Here is a 23,613-nt window from a genome sequence, read left to right on the forward strand (position 1 = left end):
TAAGGAATTGAAATCTGTAGGAATCACAAAGCAGTTTGGAGTAAGTAATCACAAAGCAGTGTTGGAGTAAGCAGGTTGAGAGGCAGTTTTACTTCCTTTGAATGGTAATAAAATGAAGCCTTGTTTCTCCCACTTCCCACTCATCCTTATGCTTTGGGGCCATGTGTTCTTCGCCAGGCCTCTGTAAACACATGCGTGCACAATTGTAAGTCACAAACCTTTTTCACTGATACACCTATCTCTGAACTCTATTACTAGGAGAAGTTCAACTTTAAAAAAGAAAAGAAAAAATTGTTTTCTAGTTAATAGGCTTTTTGGTGGAATAGTTCCGATATTACCTGACTTCTAAGATAACAGGTGGGCACCTTATGTCTTAGTTCCTTGCAAATTTTATCAAATGTGGGTTTTATTACGTAATAACTGTAAGACCTTTTATTTAACTGGAAGAAACAACATTGTTTATTGCTGGACAGTAAGAAAACAGTAGTTTCAAATATTTGTCTGGAAAAGATCTCTGTTTCAATCTACAGTACAAAACCCTATAATTTTCAAACTATCATCTGGGCCAACAGCAGGATGTTTAATTACCTGCTGGGTGCTCAAGAGGACAGCTTTAAGGAAGAGCTGGTCTCGGAAGGGTTTGTTGGAAGAGGAGCGAAGGCGACACATCTGTGTGCTGCTCCTCTGCTGCAGGGGTTCTGCTTGGCACAAGAACAGTACAAGTGTGTGGTTTACTTATAATTTGGACAGATGGCAAAATTCACATAATGAGCAGTTTCATCTCTGCCTAATTTTTGGAGACTGGTGCTTTTTTACAAAGACTATCTTACTGCAAACTTCCCAGGGTCTTTCCCTGTACTTCTTTTTATGGTGTCATTTGTCTCCATTCTAATCCTTATCTAATCATATTATAGGCTGAATTTCTGTCTCTAGTTCTTGTTATCCACATGCGATGAAATAACCCTATCAGATGTAAACTCTGCATTGGGTTTGCACTAAACATCAGTTCTCTAATATTTTCTTTATCTGGACTGACACAATTCAGGCTATTTCCTCTGAATGATGTGCATGTAGCCCTGACCAAGAAGTATTTTAAGCAAAACAAACAAAACAGGACTTAAAGTTGGTGGGTTTGGAAGTGGGAGGAAAATAAAGAGCATCAACTTTTCAGAGGAAGTAGAACTCTAAATGTTTCTTTCCAATCTCCTTGGGAAAGACAGAGAGGAAAGGATCTGCGTGCTGCCAGAAAACCAGGCAGGATTTGTTGAAAACTTTCTCACAGTAATGCATCCATGGGAAAAGATTTTGTTGTGGAATGTTTGTTTTTGTCTTCAGACAATTCTTTTCTGTCAGAGGGTGCCAGGCTGCCTGGCCCTGGTGGTGGCTTCCACCAGTGAAGAACTGAAACTCTAGGGAGAGACCCTGTAAAGTGTACGAGGAGGGGAAGGGCAAGTGTGAGTGCAAGCTTGTCCAGTTTGCCTGGGTGTCAAAGCGACCTGGGCCCTGCCACCACCTCATAGAGGAGGATGTGCCATGAGGGAATGGCACAACAGGCCCTTGTCCTGTCTGAAATGCTGGCAAACTGCAGACCCCCATGAAGCAGTGAGCATGGTCTGCAGAGGGTGGCCTTTGTAAGCTCTTTAATGTCTTTCTTGAAATTCCTATGCAGAAGCTTAGCATGGAAAAAAACAAACTTTGAGCTCTGAATAGGCAGGTGGAAGTCTGGGAAATCTTACCAAGTGGATATCAGATACTTGCACAGGAAGGTCCTGTGTTGGAGATGTCAGATAAAATCTTGACCTGGGAGTTTTCATTTTGTAAGCAGTAATTAAAATGTCCTCAGGTCAGGCTGGCTTAGATTGCTGTGGGTGGGCTGACTTTGCAGTAGACTCAAAACCACACTATGTGGTACTGTGTCAAGCTGTAGAGTTTGAAGCTATTAGCCTCCTCCATAGGTAAACAGAGACTTCTGTTGGTAGAGTTCGCGTAGCGAAGAGGCAGACAGATATAATTTACTGTTGAGGCTGGTGCCTCCTCACTGGCACTGCAATGTTTTTTAGATGTTTCTGCTAAGATTGATTTATTCACCACTGTATACACTTAGTCTGGGGGCTGTTTTTCCAAAATCCAGATTTTGTGCCTTCAAACTTAGTTCTGTACCAAAAAGGACATGACTTTTGCTGTACTCTGCACAGGGTGCCACAATGCTGGTACTACAAAACAGAGCCATTCTTGTATGTGCTTTCTCCTGTATGGAGGGAAGAGCATTAATGTAGGCAGGTAACTGGTCAGACTCTCCTTGAGCACACGAGCGCCACAGGAAACTTTTGTCTAGGGAGTGTATCTTTTAAAGGGAGGTGGTACCAGATAACTAGAAAGTCCACAATTTGCTGCTTTCATGTGCTTTCCCAGTTGAGGTGGGGTTTTGGTTTGTTTGGTTTTTTTAGGATTAAACTCCTAGCATTGAAACAACTAAATGTTTTAGCCAGAAGAGCTTAGTTCACTGAGTTTTTCACCCGGAATTGGTGTAAGTGCTAACTGCAGAAAAGCATTTGTTCCAGGCCTGTATAAACCATCTATGTCTGAGATCCGGGATGCAGCTATGTTGGCACAACTTCTCTAGGGCATATTGGGCTTTATCTTTCCTCCTTTTCACAGTTTCAAAATAGTCTGTGGCTTTTGAGCATGCCTTTCTCTCTACTTTGGTTTATTACTGCATTACAACATGATCCTCTTTAAAAGTATCAGTATTTGGAAAAATAAGTTCCAGGACAGCCTGCGTAAAATCAGATGAGGAGAGCTATGGAGATAGGAGAGAGCGCATCAGGTGGGAAAGATTTTTGGGGAGAACTTGAGGAAGTGGTGCTGGAGTACCCCCTGCATAATACTTGCATGCGTTTATATCCCATGCTACTGCTGAACTGCATTGATCTTATATAGATAATTTATTTGGAGAACCAGGATGCCAAATAACATGTCCGTGTGGTGCGGTGGAAGTCAGTCCTTGGGATTTCTGGGTTGTCTGAGCAAGCTGGCACGTGTACTTAGCTCCATGCAGCACCACTGCGGTGAGAACGGCAGGAGGTGGGTTGGGGCAGAGGCTGCCAGGTTCAGGCCGGTGGCTGGTCTGGAAATGCCTTGTGCATGGTCGGGGCAGGGATCTCAGCACCACGTTTTGGCGCAGAACAACTGTGTCTGTGGTCAGCTGGCACCACAGCTTGCTGAGTCATTCCTGGAAACGCTCGGCCTTGGGTATGTTCTTAGGAGTACGACAGCATGTGTTCAAACACAGAAGCAAGGATTTATCTTCCCTAGGAAGCTTCCTGGGTCTGTCAGGTCTCCTGCTGCAGATTCTGTGATTACTAAGTAAGGTCTTAAGCTCTCTAACACTTTGTGAACTCATTTTCTTTTCTGATAGCAAAATAACAGACTGTCACACACAACTCTTTTCCTTTGCATAATTCTGATGTAGTTGTGACACTTGACATACAGCACAGATGACTGTGAACAGCTTCTTTAAATTTTAACAGATGATTCAGAATTGATTATGAAAACTAACCTTATTGCTGCATACTGAATTCCTGGGACAGCAACTGTGTAACAAGATTATCCAGCTTCAGCTGATCCCTAAAACTTCACTGATGAAGCACCTAAAGAGTCTGAAATGATAAGCCTAGGAAACTATTTCCAAACAAAATCTCAAATTTAGTTGCTGATGTTGATCCCCCCTGCAATTCCCCCCCTCCACCATGAGAACCTGCTGATGCTGGCTTTCTACAATCTTTTAAAACTTGTTATGACTAAAGCCTTCAGTGCTGTAGGGAAGTTTAGATATACTACTTTATCTTAGGGATGCTTGTAGGTAGCACTTCAGCTCTTTGTTTCCCGAGTAAGAGGAAAAAGTATAGTTCCAGAAAATGGCTGAACAAAGCTATCTTTTAGACTTAGATTACAATATTAACATAAAGAAGCAATAATTCTAGCAGCTGTTTTCTCTTTAAGTTGTATGCTGAGAAAATTACATTTGTCTTTCTTATACAAGAACATTTCTTTGTAATCTCTGTATATACGTGCAATAGGTTTCAAAATATTTCACAAAAACTGTTTAAAACCAGTGTTTTACGGTACTTGCCCATGACAACACGTAATATTAATTTAATGTTGAAGAGAAGCATTCAACTGACTGTTTCTAATTGCCCAAATCTGCAGAAGGCACATCTGAACTGCTTTATGAGAGTTCAAAAACCTTTAGTGGATTCTCAGCAATTGTAGGCTATCTACGGCCCCTGTAGTTTCTGAGAGAGATAAAGATTATAAGATGCGCTTTCACATAATAACATGGTAAAGAGCAGGAGTAAAGGACAGAGGCAAATGGTTAATGTACTGTTCTTCAGAAACTGGAAGAGGCCCGGAAAAATCAAAGGCAAGCCTTTGATGATCTGACTTGTTTGTTATGTGTGGAAGCAGCACTGTACTTAGCACTGTTGGAAATGCTGAATCCCCTTCTCTGGATTGCTTACAGACCAACTCTCACATTGGCAATTTGGAGGATTTAACTATGGACTTCAGCATGAGAAGCAATTTTTCTACCAGGAGACTGGAAAAGACCAAATTAGAACTTTGCAGCTCTCTGATAAAATGCTTTTTCAGTTTTACCTGCTGAAATGTATGGAAAAAGGCTTTTAACATTTAAACAGTAATATATTGTTGACAAGTAATGAGAAATATAGTATAGGGTGTCTATCCTTGTGCCGAAAGGGTATATACTGCATTGTATTTTTGCCCATAATTTCTATGCTTTCTATTTTAAGAAGTCATTATTGAAAACTATGTTTCCTTAGTGTTCAAAATATGCCTTTGCTCCTAGAACATGTGGAATATTACGTTAACTCTCTGGAAAGGAGCAATGAAGAGATTCAGGCAAGTCTCCACATCTGTATAGTCCCTTGTTTCTTTTTCTAATTTTAGGTTTCCCAGTTTTTATCCACAAAATAATGACATTACATTCTTGGATTCTTTTACCTCTTTGTTTCTTGATACACAATATTTAGGATTTAGCTAGGTCATATATATCAAACATTCCCCCTCGTAGTCCTGTTTCATAGGCTTTCTTAAAAAGACACAGATCTAGCTACAGGTAGTTATATACACATACATAAAGAGGTGCTCTCTCTAATCAGTAGACCTGAGTATCTACAGCTCCAAGTAAAACTAGCAGGCCTGAGGAGAAATAGCCAAATTACTAGCTGATGGCACTAATTTTATATGGCCTGTCCAACTATATCACAGCACCTTCGTGATATAATACGTAGTGTAGCAAATCTAAAAAAGACCACCAGACTCAATCCACTGCAGAGTGTAAGGGCTGTCTAAGTACTTAAGTCCTGTAGTACGTGGGCTCCCTCTTCAGTGCTTGAAGATTTAAAGTACTGATGATTGTGTTGTGGTTTCTTTGGAGCAAGTGCTTTAATAAAACAAACTGAAAACCAGAACCGACTACTAAAACCCCAAAATAAACCAAAAACCACCACAAAAAAACCAAACCAGGAGAGGGGGTTTGTGAACAGGCAGTGATGTCTCAGGTAAGGGAGCCAATGGAGCTTCTTCCTGTCTGATGTGGCTGGGAGCTACAGTAACTTGATGCACACTTATTTATACAACTAGAGTATGCAGGCAGCACAGAAGCATACTCAGTAAGTCTAAAAGGGTGCACAGATAAACTTCTGCCTGCCCAGCACTCCGTAGTTGTGACATGATGGTTGGCAGGGAGTGCTTTGGCTGTAGGTACGCTGCATGTGTACATCTTTGTGTTAGGGGGCTCTATAACCTTCATGCGTGCCCCTGCTCCCTCCCGTGGGAAAACTCTGCTTCTATGCCCTGGCTGGAGGATGCCTGAGGGTGGCCGGGCTGTGGCTGACCTCATGTCTGTCCTTGGTTTGGTTTACCTTGGTAAGGGCTGTGGGACAGGGCTGGTTGAGGAGGTAGGGCACCACACTGTCCTTGGTGGCTCCCAGCCTGGCCAGGCCATGCTGCACTCAGGTAGGGTGAGGCATGGGAAGGAATCTGTCCTCCAGCAGTGCCATTAGTCCCTGAAAGTTGCAGGTGCATATTTGGGGCTCCAGTAAGACTTTTAGTCCCTGTGAGGGTGGGATCCCTGTTGCATCTGCTCTCGGAACACAGCAAGCTCCAGCACCCTGCTCCTGCTGCTGTCTGTGCCCAGTGCGAGGGGTGCTGGTTCCTCTCCACCTCCAAGGTACAGCTCCTGCTTAGCAGGGGTCTTGCTATGTTAGGAAAAGTTGTTGGAACAAATAAAATGAATGTGGTTGGCAGCATCTGAAGAAATCAAATACGTTGCCTTTACTTAGAAATTCCATCTGGTTTTAGGTGTTTTACTCTGGGTTTTGGGGTTGAGAAGTTCCAGCATCATCAGCTGCAGTTCCCAGTTTTGCTGTTGTTCGATCTCTACTGCAACATTTATTATCCTTTCTGATAATTCAAATGGATTGGTTTAGACCCAGGCAAGCAATCACAATATATTCCTTCTGCAAATGATTTATTCCAGTTGCTTTGTTCTCTCTCATAATGGAATTTTTTTTCATTAGGAGGCATTAGGAGCTAAGTTAGGCCATGCAGCTAATTCTAAAATCTTAGAATCTGTTGTGTTGGAAATAAGATTTTACTAAGATTTTAAGGTTTTTGGTTCTTTCGTGGTTTTTTTTTTTGTTTGTTTGTTTTTTGTTTTTTTTTTTTTTTTTTTTTTAAATTATTATTCCAGTATGGCCTAGTTTGACCACAATATTGTCTGTCAGTATCCTCAAATCACTAGAAAGGATGCAGCACTGCATAGAAGAAAACCTCACAGACATAACCATTTATTCATCAATTAATCTAAATACAAATTTTAATTAAAAACCCCTATAACAACAGCATAGGAGTTTTCAGAAAGCATGAGATTTGAGGTTGTGCTGTAGGAGGGAAAGATGCTCAAATGTACTGAAGTCCTTGCTTCCCTATTATTTTCAGCTAGCAGTGGAAAAAATGCTGCAGACCTTTAAATGCCATGGAGGTTTCTCATATATCTCAGTTGGAGATGAGATATAACGTGAAAAGTAAGTGCAGAAGAACACTGAAGAAAGAAGCAAAACAAAACAGAACCAACCCTGAACAAATCAAAACAGCAACAACAAAACCCCAACAACCAAAACCCACAACAAACCAACCCTCAAAATAAAACTTGTCTACTTCTAATAGCCATCAAATATGGTACAGGATCATTAGATTAACCTTTTGTTATGATGAAAAGCATTGCTGTAAGATGTGTTCCAGCTGTATTTAATGGGATCAGTAGGTTTGTGCTCCTTATTATGTTGAAATAGATAAAGATTTTAATTTAGCTAAATGGGTACCTGACATGGTCTGTTGTTTTTATGAGTTTTTTTTATATAGCTGCTGCTTTTATGTTGACTTCTGACTTGTGTGATGATTAACAGATAATTACTTCTCCTGTAGTGTGCAGTGTTGAAGTTGGGTGACAAGAAGGAAGTATGTTCCTTGTGCACATGTTGCTTCTGCAGCAACGTCCAGCAAGAATGATGGACGGTAATATGTAGAAATGTGGGTAATATGTAGAAAAAGCAGCTGCTTTTGCCCAACACAGTGAACTCAACTACTCTTTTTGCTGGTTTGCCTCTGCCCACTTTAGAGAACTGTGACAAACTGTGCCTGTTCGGACTGAAGAAATAGATGAGTCTGTTAAAATACTAGAGATTGTTATTTCAGTCAGAAGAAGTCGATATCTGTGCCAAAGCTGTTTTGGAAAGGTCCCTGTTGGATGCTGGAGCAGGGCAATATGTGTCAAGTAGGTGTGCTGGCACCTTCACGTCTCCCTGAACTGATTTCTCTCTTCTGCACAAGGGCATCTCTTTGTCACCTTGACATTCACCCTGCACACCCAAGATACCACATGCCCCTCAATGCCCAGCAGGTGGTGCCAAGCGGTGTGCCACGACTCTGTTCTTTTGCGACTGCAAAGGTACTAGGACATCATGGATGAATGAATGACTTAAGTGTCTCTATGTGTAAAATGGATATTACAGTACTTGTGTTTCATAAATATATTGAAAACTGTCAGCTTTGTGTAAGGTCCTGAAATTGAAACATTGAAGTAAGGAATAAAATGCACTTAGGCTAGCAAAGTATATAGTTCAAATGATCTGTTACAGGTTGCAGTTGTTCTTCCTTTGCTCTGACTGTGGGCTAGTTAAATCAGAGCTATTTAATTTCATCAGAGGTTGTTCTGGTGTGGCATGCCACTAATGATCCCCAGAAAGTTGCGCAGCAGAGCAACTCTGAAATACCAGTGCTCAGTATTTACTAATGTTAGCATGGTCAAATGCTTGCACATTGCTTGAGGTAACCTTGTAAAGACAAATGATTACTACAAGTTTGAGTCTCTGCGGTGAATAGCTGAACCTCAGGGGGCTGCTATTAGCAGTGCTGTATTCGGGGAAAGCAGCAGATCCTTGTTTTTCTCTCATCCCCCTCCTTGTTGGGTAACGAAATGCAACAAAAAGGGACTTTGTTCATCAGACATACCAGGCGTTTTGAACACAAGGTGATTATTTCTCAGCCCTTTTTTCCCCAGAGATTTCCTTACAGCTAGAAAAATAGATGCACTCCAGCTGGGGCTCCTTGCCCTGTGCCACTGACAGTACCACACACATTTTTCCCTGTCTGGCTGAACAGTTGCCAGATCAAGACTTAAGGTCTGTTAGCCTCGATGGGCTTTAAGGAAAAAACTGATTGATTGCTTCTTAATGATGCAATTTTATATATATATTTATTTTTTTTTAGTCCATCCTAATGTAATTAAAAATCTTTTGCTGCTATGATGGTTTGTTACAGAAGGAAGAGTTGACTGGTCTTCAAAATACAAGAAGTCGGTGTCTTGGTGGCTCTTCTTTTGCTAGCATGTAAGCACAGAAAAGAGGTACTTGTGACCTTTTATTCAGTTGGTGTGAGTGTGCTTTCTTGAGTTTTTGTGGGGGTAAGAAATATGTCTTAGAAGGAAGCTCAGATTCCTTCTTGATGGTATTGTGCTAAGAAAAGTCTGCTATATAATTGGTGAGACATATGTTTAGGAAACTGGTAGCAGGGGGCTTTTAATTTGTTTGATTCCATGGCATGACAAAGTTATTTTCCAGTCTGAAGTATTTGTTTTTTGACTGTGATTGTTTGTGCCACTTTAATCTTATGAGAATAATAATAAAACCAGTAATCTCTTCAGGCTTCTTCAGCTGCATGTGTTGGCTGCATTGCAGGTTGATAATAAAAATGGTGTTATAAATTTCAATGACTCGCGTATGGGAATAGGTCTTTTTAATATTGTCAGTTTGCCGCAGATGGTAATTACTGCACTTGCACTTTAAAGCAGTTATGTAAAACCAGCAAAAGGTGTGTCACGAGAAAAGCAATCGCCTTTGAAAAGTTTTCATAACCTGTGCTATGAAGTATTTGTATGTGTGGTCTCGGAGCAGGTAGACTAAAAAGTAACTGCCTGTAAGAAAGTCACAAATGTTGCTTGGGACCCCTGGGAGAAGCAATATTTGGATCATTTATCTATCAATGAAAGAGACTGATTAACACAGGAACTCTCTTCCGACTAGAGTAGAAATAGTAGAAATGTCAGTCTGTCCAATTCTTGCTATTTCAAGCCTTGCTTTTCGTTTAAGAGTCTACTGCCCTTTAAGACCATTTGATCGGAACATTAAAGGCACATTCAAATCATATGACCTGTTCAATCAGGATTTTTTTATTCCTTTATGTGTGTTATAGATGCTAGAGAATTAATGTTTCAGCTGGTAGGGGATGAGGAATCCAAATACTTCCTTTTGGACCTAGATTTGTGTGGTTAAAATTATGTTTTACCTGGTATAAAGAAGTCTCTAGTGCTTACTGCTATAGTCATATGTAGGAGAGTTGTTTGAAAAGACAGCCAAGACTGTCTGTATTTACTAACTTTAGACAAAAGACATAGAATCAACTGCTTGCTTTTCCTAAAGCTCTCTTTATGACCACAGAAAATCTCACAAAGATCTGTTCTCCATGAAACGGGATAAGGAATCTCAGGTACCACTTTCTTGAGAAAGCCTTTCAACATCTAGTTGACTTCCTGTATATCTTTAAGGAACATTTCACCTTGGTTAAATACTCAAAGCAATTGTATATCAACCTTAGGAAAGAAGTTATACTTAAGTATAAGTTATAGTGATTTAAAAGAATTAAGTATAATTTAATAGTATTTCCCTCATCTGCTATATTGCAAACACTGTGATAAGGACTGTATTTATCTGTTCAATTTTATACTTAATACCTAGGCTTAATGGTGCCCCTATTCCTCTAGGCAATACTACAATTTTCCTACCTGTATGTATGAAGCTAATGAAATAAACCTCTATAAAAGATATGTAGCCCTTTTTTCAGTACATAGAATTATGATAGTAATAATAAATGACATGGAAAAATCACTTAGCTTTAATTATCCAGATTTTCTGTGCTTGCACATCTGGATTGCCAGCAGAACATGACACTTTCATTGGTTGGGTTTGGGGTTTTTTTTGTTTTTTTTTTTTTTTTTTAATTTAACCTTTCAGATGTTTGATAATATTAGCAACAGAGTGTCTATGATCAGGGAGAGAAATCGAGTATTTCCTGCCCTCCCATGTCCCTCCTCATGTACCTCGAAACACAGAAATCAGTGAAGTTAAAGACAAATTTTTGGGTTTAGGTTTAGCTTCAAAGTAATGTTAAAAAAGGATGACTTGGTGCTCCAGGAGAGGTAGACTAAGTACTTTCCTTTTGCTCTAGTGGCAGAAGTGTCTTGAGGACAAGTTGAGCTCAGTCCTCTGTTTCGTACGGCTTTTAGGATATCTTCCTGTGCAATTTGACCAAATGCTCCCATTTGGCTGTCTTTCCCCATCCATACCAATTGGCAGCAGTGAGTTGGTTACATTTTCTCTGCCAATCTGTATGGTCTGCAAGTAGTCAGAGCAATGAGCACCATCCATTAGTTCTGCAGTGAAGAATCCAGCAGCAAAAAATTCCTGACGCATCTCCTGGGCAGGAGATTTGCTTTTTGGGTCCAGTGCTTCTGATCCGTAAGGAAGAAACCTAGCTTAAGTGCACTGAAAAGTTACAGATTGCTTGTTAGCTCTTGCTTGAACTTTTCAAGGACTACTTTTGATGGAGAAAGTACAATGCAGGCCTTATGAGTGTAAGGGGTGAGTGTAAGTGAAAACACTAGATGATTTATCAAGCCTAGAGAACTATATATAATGGTGTAAATATAATGGACATCTAGGATGCTGAAAAGCCCTTGGACACAAGGAGCTTACCATTAAGAATGACTTACTGGTTTTAGTGGTACTTTGCATTTATAATGTTGTTTTTTTAATCTTGAAGCGATTATGTTTTCGCATAGGTGTGGAACTGTAGATGGGTTTTTGAAGGTGCAAGCTAGGGTTAGGGTACAACCCTCCTAGGGTTAGGGTACAAGCACTTTGCTTCCCAGCCATCTGTTCAGGCAGTTAGAAAATGCCTGCTCTCCTAAAGCACCAGTACTTAGGAGCCTTGATGAATGTGCAGGGTGAGTTGAAGTTAAATGTTGAACCTGTTAATTGATCCATTACAATCACCCTGCCAAAACATGTCTCCTCCAAGGAAACGCCATCTATGTTTAAGTGCCTTAAACTTTCCAAGAACATGGATTCGGAAATGGCAGATCAAAATGTTCATCATGCCTTGTATACGGCTGCAGTAATTTTCTTAGTCGCTAGTTCAACAAGAGAACAGAATATAAATAACTTAAAGACAGCTTAGCTGGTCAGCAGCTGTAAACTTCTCTCCAAGTAAAGCCAGTAGAAAAATTCTTTGACTAAGTACTCCTTGATGTGTTTAAGGATAATAAGACAGAAGGAGGTTCTTGGGCTTTCTTGTACCCAAAGCAGAAGTACACATTGAAGGTCTCTTACATAAAAAGATGTGAGTTGAGGATATATCATGCAGAGAAATCTTACAAAAATTATTCTTTAAGTCTTACATTCTCTAGTAAGAAAAATATTTTTCCAGAAACAAGAGTGTGGCTGAAAATAACTGTGTTTCAAAGGGCCACATTCTCGTTAGTGTCAAGTTAACTTGGTGCTTAACTGGAAAGTTCATCCTTTTTCCGTTTCAGATGGCTGAAGCTAAACTGTGACACACATTTGATTTCAGTGCTGTTGGCAACAGGTAGTATTTGAAAGCAGTGGGACCAGAAAAGAGCTTTTCTGACAAGGATGGCAGATGACCCAGCAGCAGATGAGGCATCACCAGTTTTGTTCTGGAGTGGCCTATCCATGCCACATGCTTGCATATGGGCCACAAAGGGATCTGGCATTATCCTTAGAGCACTTGGCACCTCAATAAGCAAACTATGCACATGAAGTTTAGGAGCAATCTGTGTAGTTGGTAGGCTGTCTTAGAGCACATTTAACATTGGCAGCTTCCTCTCTTAGGCTGAGCTTTACCTTCATGTTTTGTACTGAGTGAGCTTGTCTTTCTTGGTAGAAGCTGGATGAAGGATTAAAAGTAACAGAAAGCATTTTTTCTTTTTCTTTTCTGTTGGAGAAAGCTATCCCTGGGCTTAAGCTCCTGGCAGTGGAGAAAAGTCCGCAGTTAATCTTTATTCTAACACAGAGGTACCTTGTTTGAGTGTATGGGTGAAATAAAACCTAGCCTGGTCTGTCTTTGTACTAATGACACTAAATACAATGGACTTGGGAACTGGGAAAGTCAGCTAGTTCCCAAAGTGACCTCTCTGGTCCTTCAGGGAAATTCCCGTTTAAAAGCTAGAGAGAAATGGCCCTAGCAGTCACCCATGTTCTAAATCCCAAAGGGGCAAGCTTCAGCTGGCACCATGTCTCCTTGTCTGCAGTGGCCAAAGGGATTAAACCTAATCACTCAGGAAGTGGGTGGGAATGACAGCTGCTTTGTGCACCTCTAGCATGGCTGGAGGTGGTGTATGTCCTCCCATTGCTTCTTCATCCGTGAACTGTGGCTTGAAAGCCCCATAGGGAAGCTCAGAGAAGCTTTTCTCTCAGGAGGACCTCCCGCTGTGTCCAAAATTAGAAAAGTACCATGCTGGAGCATTAGAGAGCAAGCTGGAAGTAGATTAAGACAAATCAATTAGCTACAAGTGCTATTCAGAGAGTGTTTCGGATTGAAATAGGCTCCTAAGAGCACGAAATATTCTGTCAAATTATTGAGCATAAGGGTGGAAAATGGAGTAAGTCCATTTTAGTACACATGTTCAGCCACGTTAATTAAAGCAAACTGATGATTTCCTTTGGTTGGGAAATGTTGAGTCTGTACTCTCAAAACAAGTGCAGCTCTTTAGAGGGTGAACTCTCTAGCATGTGTACAGGTTCCCCTTATGACTGTGTAAGATTTCAGCACCCATGTGTCATGCTCCATGTGGAGCTTGCAGGGGGAAATAACACTTTAAAACACAAATGATGGAATTTATTTGACTACATGCAGCCAGCTAATCCTGAATTGTTACCCTACATAGAGAAGCAGGCATCTCTAGGGCACAGAAATTCTCATCCCTTAGTAGATGTTTTGGTTGAGTCAGATGAATTATGCCTGAAGGTGCTTATTTCTCGCCACTGATTATAAAGGGAACATAGGAAGACTAATTCAGATCTAGAAATCTGCAGTGTGGAAATCTAGAGCTAGAGGATATGAATCCTGCCCAAGATACCAATAATAAAAAACTGTCAGATAGATTTCCAAGCAGAACATTTATCACGTCTTTAGTGGTTTTACACAGTGGTCCAACAAGGTTGTAGAAGTGCTTAAAGATACGGGGTCATCAGGACTGCAATGGCTCCCAGTGAAGAGAACCAAAAGAGCAAGGGCATGCAAGAAACATTTTTCAGGATATTTGTAGTAATGCAAATGTTGAGATCACTTCTCTTGGGGAATTTATCCCATAGGGCTTCACCAGTTATCTTTACAACCTTGTTAAGGGGGATTTAGGTGAGAGGGAGTAAGGAACTGAAGCTTCATCTCATTTCAGTCTGTCTGTGTAACTCCTTGCTTATAAGGTAGGTGCTTTCCTGTAATCCTTTTGACACTAAAATTCTCCTTTTCCTTCTCCCTTCTAATGGGAAAATAGTACGTGGTGCCACTTGGTTTTTATCCTATTTGTAATAATGAGTTTCTCGTAAATAAGAATATGGAAAATTCAGATGTGGGGTAATGGAAGAATTTATGGAACTGAAGAACTTTTAGTGAGTCTACAGCAATATAATTAAAATCTCAAAGAGTTTATGTTTTTAAAATATGCCATGGACATGGGGACTTTTTGAGAGCTTGTGTCTAACACCAAAGGCTGGCTATTTCCCTATATTAAACTATACAAGCATTTTTAACTTCAAGGACATGAAATTGCAAGCTGCTAAGTATATATGTTTTTTTTTTAACCAATATGTGTCTCTCTAAAGACAATGAGTTGTGGCTGCCTTCTCATCTTGGCAAAGAACAATGAGTCTTAGAAGACAGAAGCTTTAAAGATTGGTAGTTTAATTAGAAAGTGCCCTAAATGAAGTCTCAACATTTTAATAAATTTCGTCTGGGGTGAAAGAAGTTTCTCTCAGAGGAAATTGCAGCAGATGTGAGTATTGAGGATCACTAGGGAGACTTTGGCATTTGAAGGCAGGGAACTTTAACTGTGAAGTGTTTTCTCCTTGTCATTTTGAAGTACGTGCCTATGTGCAAACACTGTATATACGTATATAAAATTGAAATATGTATATATACACACGTGTGTGTATATACACACACCCCCCACCCCCCAAAAAAAACCAAACTAAAAGGAATAGGTATCTTTCCTAGTGGTACTGGGGAGGGGAGGCATATGGTTGTAGCAGGAGAAGTTGTTATAGGGTTAGTGAGGATACAGCATAGCCTGAAAGAGACACCTGGAGCCAAAAATGGGACTCCTCACTGCCAGGGCTGGGCAGCCTGGACAGAAATCACCCTTTGCTACCACCACATTGCTGGCAGGGCTTTAGAGAGTTTACTGCATGCCACGTGCCCTTGCCAAAGTAAAAACTGGCTGGGATGGAGGGGAGTGGTGAATCTCTCCTCCCAGCAGCTGCACTCTGGTCCTCTCTGACACCACGGCTTGGTGTTCCCAAATCATGTTTTCCAGCTTGCTCTGGGCCAGGCAAGGTGCAGTGAGGAGGCATCTGCACTGCTGACAGTACCCCCTCTGCCCACACTTTACCCAGGACAGCATTTCGTGTTGGGAAGGTCTGACAAGCCATCCTCACTGTGTGCATTTTGGTTATCTCACTCTTCTCTCACTGATGCTGTTGGGAGTTACTTCCAATAACTCTCACATCCTTCTTCCCAGGTGATGTATGAATAACTTGGAAAAGCTCCTTTGGGCCATTATTTTCAAATGGCAGTTCTGAGTGATGCTGGTACAGGCTGAACTATGGGAAGCTGCTACACAGTGTCTTTCACTCTCTTTACAAGCTAGCTGATCTAATATGCTGATACTTGCAGTAGGCTTCAAGGGATTTTGCTGCTTAATCTGTATTAATTTGAGTCATGTTTGTCCTTAGCATTTTTTTAATTAAACAGTCATAGAAAGTTCCTTTTGGTAATGTATGCTGCCAGACTGGCTTCCTGGCAGTTTCAGATCAGTTGGACTAATTTTCCTAAATCTGTGTAAAATGTATTAAATCAAGCAATGTTTTACATAATTTTATTCCTCAGTTCAGCCAGGAATATTTTATAACCTTCTCTGCAGGAAATATCCAATTGACTGGTTTAAAGTTTCTTGGCAGGTTCAAGATTATGTTAACCATTTTACCAGCATAAGGGGGGACCGTTGAAGAAACATCTGCTTCAGAAAGACTTATCAAATTTACAGCCCCTTATCACCAGATTAGTGCTGGCTTGTGCATTCAGTGCATCAACAATCTCAAAGCGCTGTTTACCAATTTACTGCAATTTTCTGCTCATTCCTTTGACCTCGAGACTGGGATTTAAAGATTACAACTACCAGGCTAGCAGGAGGCATTGTTTTAGTAGGAAAGACACAAATACTTCCTGCATCAGTTCAGTAACAGTTTTGATGATGCTGGTAAGGAAAAAGCCTTTTCTTCATTTTCAAGTAAAACAATGAATGCTTCTATCCAATTAAGAGTCCTCAAATTGTTTCTCCATACATCTTCAAGCTCCTGCATTGCAATGACAGCATTGTACATGGGGAAGGGGAACTTTGGGAGTTACTCTGCGGTTATTTTGTGTTTAGAAAGGATTGCTGGCAGGGATTTCTAAAACCTGTGTACCAAGAAACATAGGAAGTTTCATATTTTACAGTACCTCTGCCCAACATGCTGTACCTGAGCACCATCCCCTCCTTGAGCCTTCCTTGAACTGGTTAGTTCCTTTGCAAATGCTCTCGGGGTTGGCTGTCCTCAGGAGCCAACAATTCAGTGGGTGATCTCAAACCACACTAGAGTTGTCATGTTAATTGTCCTTTTTTTTAGATACATAAATATATATTAAAAACCTTGTCATATTTTTTTCTATGAATTCCTACTGATTTTAAGAATTACGGGGTGATGAAGGTCCTCTTGGGACCATTTTTCTCCTTGGAGAACAGTCCAGGCCTCTAGAATACCATCTGGGATACTACAATGCAGTGCAGATGAGCAAGGATTTCTGCAATAATCATGTCAGTTCTGCAATAATTACATTGGTTCATTAATAGAATATAAATTCTCCAATTATCTTTTTCTCCATATTTTGAATCCCATAAAATTCATTTGTACAAGAAAGCTGAGTAATGTAATGCTGCAGCATGAAGCAGTAACAGCACAACAATAAATATTTGCTTTATGCTTTTTTTGTAATGCATATATATAGCTGGTTTTAGAGCAGGAATTACATGAATTTTTGCATTAATTTTTGTGGAAAGTATCTGTGGAAAGTATGGACAATTTAATTGCTATAATGAATATAAGTTTGCATACAGCTAATGCTAAATGATGGGGAAAGGGAGATTATTAGAAAGACTTTGTGTATGTATATATAAAGTAAGTGATCCTTAAGGACAAATTGGGAGAGAAATTTGCTAAGCAAGCATATCTTACTGGCTTAATGAATTCTTTTTAATTTGCTGGATTACTGGTTTAGGCAGTCTATTAGGTAGCTAATGAAAATGTTTAAAATAACTATTTTTAAATGACATTTTCAGTAATAAGCCAAGTACAAGCACAGTATGTAAAGCTGATCATAAAGTTCACGTAGTACATAGCAAATTGGCTATAAGCACATTTTCTGTTTCTGTTGAAGATTGAGAGTACACATCCTAACTGTACAGTGTGTAGTAGCAGGACAAGATATATAAGGGCCTGCTTGCAATATAGAAGTGCTACTTCTGTGTCTCAAAAAAAACACCCAGATCAACTTGCCTTAGGGCTAGGAAGAAATTTTACCGAGGAAGCACTATCATTTTCTCCCAAGTGCAATCTTGTTCTGGACTCCTCTCCCTGATGTCATAGGGTGGTTGAGGCAGGGAAGCCTCAGGAAAGCAAACTCCAACCCAATGCATGCTTATGTTTAGAACAGGGCAGTGCAGTATTTCTAAGTCGGAGCAAACTGACACTATTCAGAACTTGAACAAAAGAAGAGTGAAATAAGGCAGAATTGCTCATTCTTTGAAAGACTTGAAAAAGTTCATTACCAGAAAAAATTATATATTTTGTGTTTTGAACAAAGCATAAAGAGACATGGGGGTTGTGACTGACAAGTTTCAGTCTTAGAAACAGTAAAAGTTTGAATATTTTTCAAAAAAGACCTTGAAAGTTGAAATGGTTGAATCATGCCGTTCGCCTGTCTTTTCCATGATATCTAGTTTGAGGTGCAGAATGAGGAGATGTAGCTGTTTATAGCCGTTTTCAAAGGGGAATGAAGTGTTTTCACATAATGCTTTAAATGTTTCTCTGGGCATTTTGGGAAGAAAAGGAGAAAACCAAATATTTCTAGGTCTCTTCCGACTGCAGAGACAGTTTTAATTGTTAAAAATAACCATCACATTTCTTCCTCAGGGAGCCTAAAATTTGAGCAGCTTAGCTCTGCATTCATATCACTGCAGGTTCTGCAAGCACAGGTGCAAATACAGAAGCCTGCAGTATGAAGGCCAGTCTTTCTGTCAGTGCTAGTGTTGTGTATTTCTTCTCCAATCATAAGTTTCTCAGTCCTTCATGCTTGTCAGGCTCCAGATCTCACACAGTAATTTCTTCTGTGATATACAAGGTGTGCTAAAGAGAAGCATTTAGAAGAAACATGAACGATGCCTTTCTGTAGCCCTTTGGGGTAAAGGCATGATTCAGAATTGAGCAAGCTAAGTATGGAATCACATTGCTGGCTCAGATCTCCTCTGAAGCGTAGGGAAAAGTGTGACTAATGCTGCCTTGAGGTGTAGGGGGAGGAACTGAGCTGGATTGCAAAGTCAGAGGACTGCTGGGCTGCTCTGTCAGGGGATGGCAGCAGCCGTGCTGGGATGAGCCAAGGGTTTCCTCGATCTGTGCGGCTGGTGGTAGTGGCCAGCCCAGGGCGCTGCTGGCTGTGTTTGTTTCAAAGGCTTCTGGCAAAGGTAAACTGGACATCCTTGGCAGCCCAGTGTCCAAGGAAAGTGGGTATACCTAAAATTACAGCTGGCTGTGCCTTGCTGTGGGTCAGTAGGAGAAGCAGAAGTAACAGAAATAACAAAGTTCTCTTGGCACTGTCAGTTCAGAGCTTTAATGACCAAATGGCCAAGCTTCTATGCTCTGTGAACAACTTCTATGGAGCTTAACTGAAGAGTGTCATCTTCCTATCTTGGCCATAAAGAATTGGGTGAATGAAAAGGCAAGGTACTACAGAGGAAATGGAAAACAGAGGTGGTGATGAGTGTTTCTTGTTCATCCATTTTTTTTTGAAATGTGATGGGACAGTTGCCATAGAAATGCTATTCTCTGCTTGATACAATGTGTACCAGTTCCAGGAAGTCATTGATGGTTGTCACAAATAGCTTTCCATAAATTTAAATGTTTCAGAGTAACGTAAGGAGAAAAATATCCTTGTGGTTCTTTATGGAAGATCAGATTCTGTAAGATCTGCTTTTACTAGAAGGGGAATATGACTGAGTATGAGTGTACGGCCATCAGCTGTTACATATGGTCTTCAAAGTGAAAGTAGCTGCAGTTTTCAGTTGTAAACAAAGAACAGCATATGGTTTTCAGCGTAAAAAACAGAACAGTTGCATCTTTTAGGACAGTTTTGATAGACAAGAAAATAATCTTGATATTACACTAATTGCAAATAATCTTGATATTATACTACCAGACTATAAAGTTACACAAATTAATTTGGTTCAGAAGACAACTTTGGCTGTTTGAAACAATGTACTCCATAAGCATAAAGCGCTCAGTAACAAAATGTTTTCAGCTGTAAATAGTGTGGGATATTCAAACTTTCACATAAATACAGTGAGTAAGTGTATTATGAAAAGTCAGTTAGCAAGAAAGATAGTTCCTGGTTATTTTTATGGCTAATTGTTATGTATCCCTGCTGTGTGCTTTGGTATGGCAGGAAGTAATAGCAGCTGGATGGAGAGTACTGAGCATGTAGAATGGTACAGGCTTCTAGTCTGTTTTTCTGGTTAGCGTCTTGTTCTGCAAGGTCCAGCTGAAAGCAAACTCCTTTGGGCAGAAGCTATTAGAGTGAAAAGTTGAGCTTCTGCAGGGAAGGAAGAATGACCTGTTCCAAACAGCCTACTGAAAACAACATTTAAGAAAATGAAGGCTCTGAAAGTGAACAGATGAAAGAGTCAGTTCATGGCTACATTTAATAGCTCAAGCTATCTACAAAATTTTGGCAGTCAAGCTTTATGCCTATAAGAACTTGTTTCTTTTATTCTGAGATTTAAAAGATATTAAAATGAAATCTATTTTATGGGAGCAAATCCCTTTATGGAAGACTAGACCCTACTGCAAATGAAGATAGGGCCAATTGATTTTCTCCCAGAGCTTTCTAGACTGGAACAGCATCCTTAAACAGCCCTGTATTCTTTAAGAACTGAGACTGGGGAAAAAAAAGAAATTAAGAGACTTGCTGCTTTCCTTTCCTGATAGTTAAATTTGGATCTGCATAAAGACATGCCAGTAGTAATTCATTACAAAATTTATCTGGTCAGGTGAATGTGCTGCGTAACATACAGTTGGAGTGCTTGCTCAAAAACTGCAGTCAGAGGAGTATGTGTTCTGTGCTGCCTTTCTAGACTAAAAGGACCTCTCTGGCTCATCTGACCCTTAAAAACTGAGGGTAAGGCAGCTACAGGGTAGTATAGTAATTCATGGGAAGACTAAGCATATGTGCGAGTCTAAGTCAGAGATTTACTGTTCCCTTTTCCTTTCCATGGAGTCTGCCAGCCACTGTAAATTAGCAAAATATCCATTGCTACTCTGATGGGGAAGCTGAGCAGCAGCAGTTGCTGTTTTGGGAATCTTGGGGATGTGGGGGTCCCAAACTGACTGCCATCAGCCACTGTGTGGGATTCAAGGGAATTCAAGGTGCAGATCTGTGATTGAAGGCTGTTGTCATGTCCCCTGGAAGGATGCCATTGCTCAGCACTTTGTTTCTTGGAGAACTTGCCAACTGACATCTAGTTCATTACAGGACCAACTTCATTTGGCACGATTGATTTCCAGAAGCCTAAAGCCATACTGAGGTTTAGTACACTGTTTCTTGCAGCTAGCGTAAACAAATATGTGCTGTCTGGTAAGAGCATAATGTACTTGTTCAATATTAGACTTACAGACATCTTTATTCCTAGGAGTAGTGCTTTTGTTCATCATTATGTAAGAAATTGCAAACCTATTTTCTCAACATTGATACCAATCCTGTTCTTATATTTTCAACCTCTGATTTGTCAAATATCATTAATCTTGACAGAACTCAATTGCTTGAAATAACCAGATTGCCTATCCTGAAATGGCCTACTGTGAGGCTCTCAGCTTTGAAGGCTTAGTGCTCCAAGTTAATTTGCATGATACTGCTAGTATCCTGAAAGTACTCATTTCAGTTTCTTAACTGTGCTTTGACGAATGGCAATCTATTGTCAGTGATCTTGCACCTTCTCTCTACTTCTGTACTTTCACAGTCAGAGACAGGACAAATTTTACCCGTACTGTGTGTGACAGATGTCTCTCATCTCTCTTCAAAAACATATATTCTGTTCCATTTTGTTGAAATGGATAAAACTGCTACCACTTGGTGTGTGGATCTGGTCCATCCATGAACAAAATAAATGTGTATTAATAAATGATGACTATCAGACTTTTTACCTCTATAGTTTTCTATTATGTTATCTTAAAGCCCTTTACAAACTAATTGTCAGAGGGTTTCATATTATACCTTATTCTTTCAAAAAACAAGAGAAAGTATAGGAAGGCTAAATGCCTTGTCCTACCTCCCAGGGCAAATGGATGGGAAAGAGCACAGAACAAACCTCTAGATCTTATTTGCCCCAGCCTGTGCTTTGCTTGTCATCTTCCCCTCTGCTCTCAGTGGTACTCCCTAACCTGCCTATTGAGTGTGTTTTCCAACAGAGGTGTTTACACCAGTAGGAGTGTCAAACATAAAATCCACCTTCAGAAAGAGATCAAGAGGGCAGAGGAGTGATTTCTAGTGGGTATGCTGACATGCTTAATGACTTGAATTGGGGGAAGAGTCTTTTCATCCTGTCTCTTTTCCCATTTGGCCTTTCCCTTTGGTTGGCAGAACTAGCTATGCTTGTTGCTAGTTAGAAGGTAAGGTTTGCAGGGCTTTGTATATGCACACCTGCAGTGTTGAGAAAGGAACATGGCAACCTTTCTGGAAAGTGTACAATCCCAGTGTGAGGCTGCCCTATTTGTGTTGCTCCCCTTAAGAACCATTACAAAGAACAAGTATTTTGCTGAAAATGAGAGGTGCTGCAAGCATCTTCCTTCTTTCTGAAGTCCATGCTGTGTGCTATGAGATGCAGCTCCATAGGGATGTCTCCCTTCCCATACTTTTCTAAATATCAAAACTTGAACCTGCTTGGATAGATTTCCCCTATTATGTGTTTGAACCTTCTCCTCTGCTGGTGATTTCTTCCTTCCCCAGTGAGACTCTAGATTTACTGCCTCCTGGAAATATTTAACTTCAGCTAGGAACAGCCTTATACACTCGAAGCACCATATCTCCTACGAGAAACTGCAAGGTAATCTATTCAGTCCTGTAAAGCACACAGCTGTCTTGTCTTGAAGAAGAGAAAGTCTTTTGGGTTTTTTTATATTTTCCATTTATTTACTAAACCAAACAAATAAAACCCAAACTGAACACCTTCCCTTCTCTCTCAGCTAGTCTTCTGGCTACTTTTTTTTGCTGCAGCTCAAGATCCAACACCATGCATGCTGTGGTGAAAAATGTCACTGATATTACGTGAAGATGAAAGTTAATTACTGTTTTCACTGCTGCTTGGAGTGTTTAATTTCATGTTCAATACAAATGAAACAAACTGCTTTCACAAAATAACTTACCAGTTTCTTCGTTTTGTGGTTCCACTGAGGAAACCTCCATCTCTTTTCTGGTTTGCCTACTCACTTAAAGGAATATTTTGGCCCTGGCTAAAAGTCCCTACAAGGACTGTCCCTGACTTAAAGGAATATTGAGTGGGAGACTCGTAACAGGAGTGAACTAGAGATTCTTTACTTCTATATATGAGAAGGTAACAAACCAGGAGGTTTCTTGAAACTAATCTATTTGTTAATCTGTTAAACCATAGATAAGATGTTTTTCATGATTCCTGTGAAATTCTTGATACTCATGATAATGAGAGATTACTTGTACTTTATCATTACAGGCACAGGGTAACAACTTGCTTCATGGATTTACTATCTGCCTTACAAAAAACAAGCCCCAAACGGGCTATATTTCGACATGTTTGAAAAGAAGGGAAAAGACAGGTAGATGTGCAACTCTTCTGTACCTTTTTTGCTTTCAAGTACAGCTCCCCAAATAATTATACATGCGGTCACTGCAGCTGATGTAATTACTCATAGCCCGAGAGTTAACTGTCTCCCGTGTTGAGTGACTGCAGGCATCTGAACAGGAAGCATAGGGTGCATTGTCTAGCTTCAGAGTACTGCTTCAGCCTTGAAATAGTCTTTTAAAATAAGAACTTCTGATTTTGTATGGCAATTTTTGCCAAATTGTTGAGAGTAAAAGTAAAGTTGTGACAAAGCTTGAAAGGTAACAAAACTGAAGTGATAAGCAGGCACATATCTTATGAAATTGTCTCCTTTCTCCTTTGACATCACAACTCTTTCTTCTAGTTCTGGTAGGAAAGAGATCATGAGAGACCAGCAGATAGGAGGCTTCCAGCTTTCAGAATGTTTCTAGTACCAGGTACAGCTTCACCTATCAGCTGCAAGACCTGGAGTCCAGATTATCTACGGCTAATCCTCATTTCACAGGTAGAGAAGGCAC

At 40.2% G+C, this 23,613-nt stretch overlaps 1 protein-coding gene across 2 annotated transcripts in view; it reads right to left on the bottom strand.

Moving 5' to 3' along the window:
* Window positions 1-23,613, bottom strand: part of HTR1F (5-hydroxytryptamine receptor 1F) — a 111,712-nt gene that overhangs the window by 14,305 nt on the left and 73,794 nt on the right. Inside the window, exon 3 of one of the 2 annotated variants that reach the window (XR_003989380.1) lies at window positions 12,803-13,196. The exons of the other annotated variant lie outside the window; for it this stretch is intronic. The gene's annotated coding sequence lies outside the window, so the exon portion shown is untranslated. Of the gene's footprint in view, window positions 1-12,802; window positions 13,197-23,613 lie in introns of those variants that run through there. 2 annotated transcript variants of the gene reach the window in all.

This window comes from Strigops habroptila, chromosome 2 (genome assembly GCF_004027225.2).
Source record: "Strigops habroptila isolate Jane chromosome 2, bStrHab1.2.pri, whole genome shotgun sequence".
In the NCBI taxonomy this organism is placed as follows: domain Eukaryota; kingdom Metazoa; phylum Chordata; class Aves; order Psittaciformes; family Psittacidae; genus Strigops; species Strigops habroptila.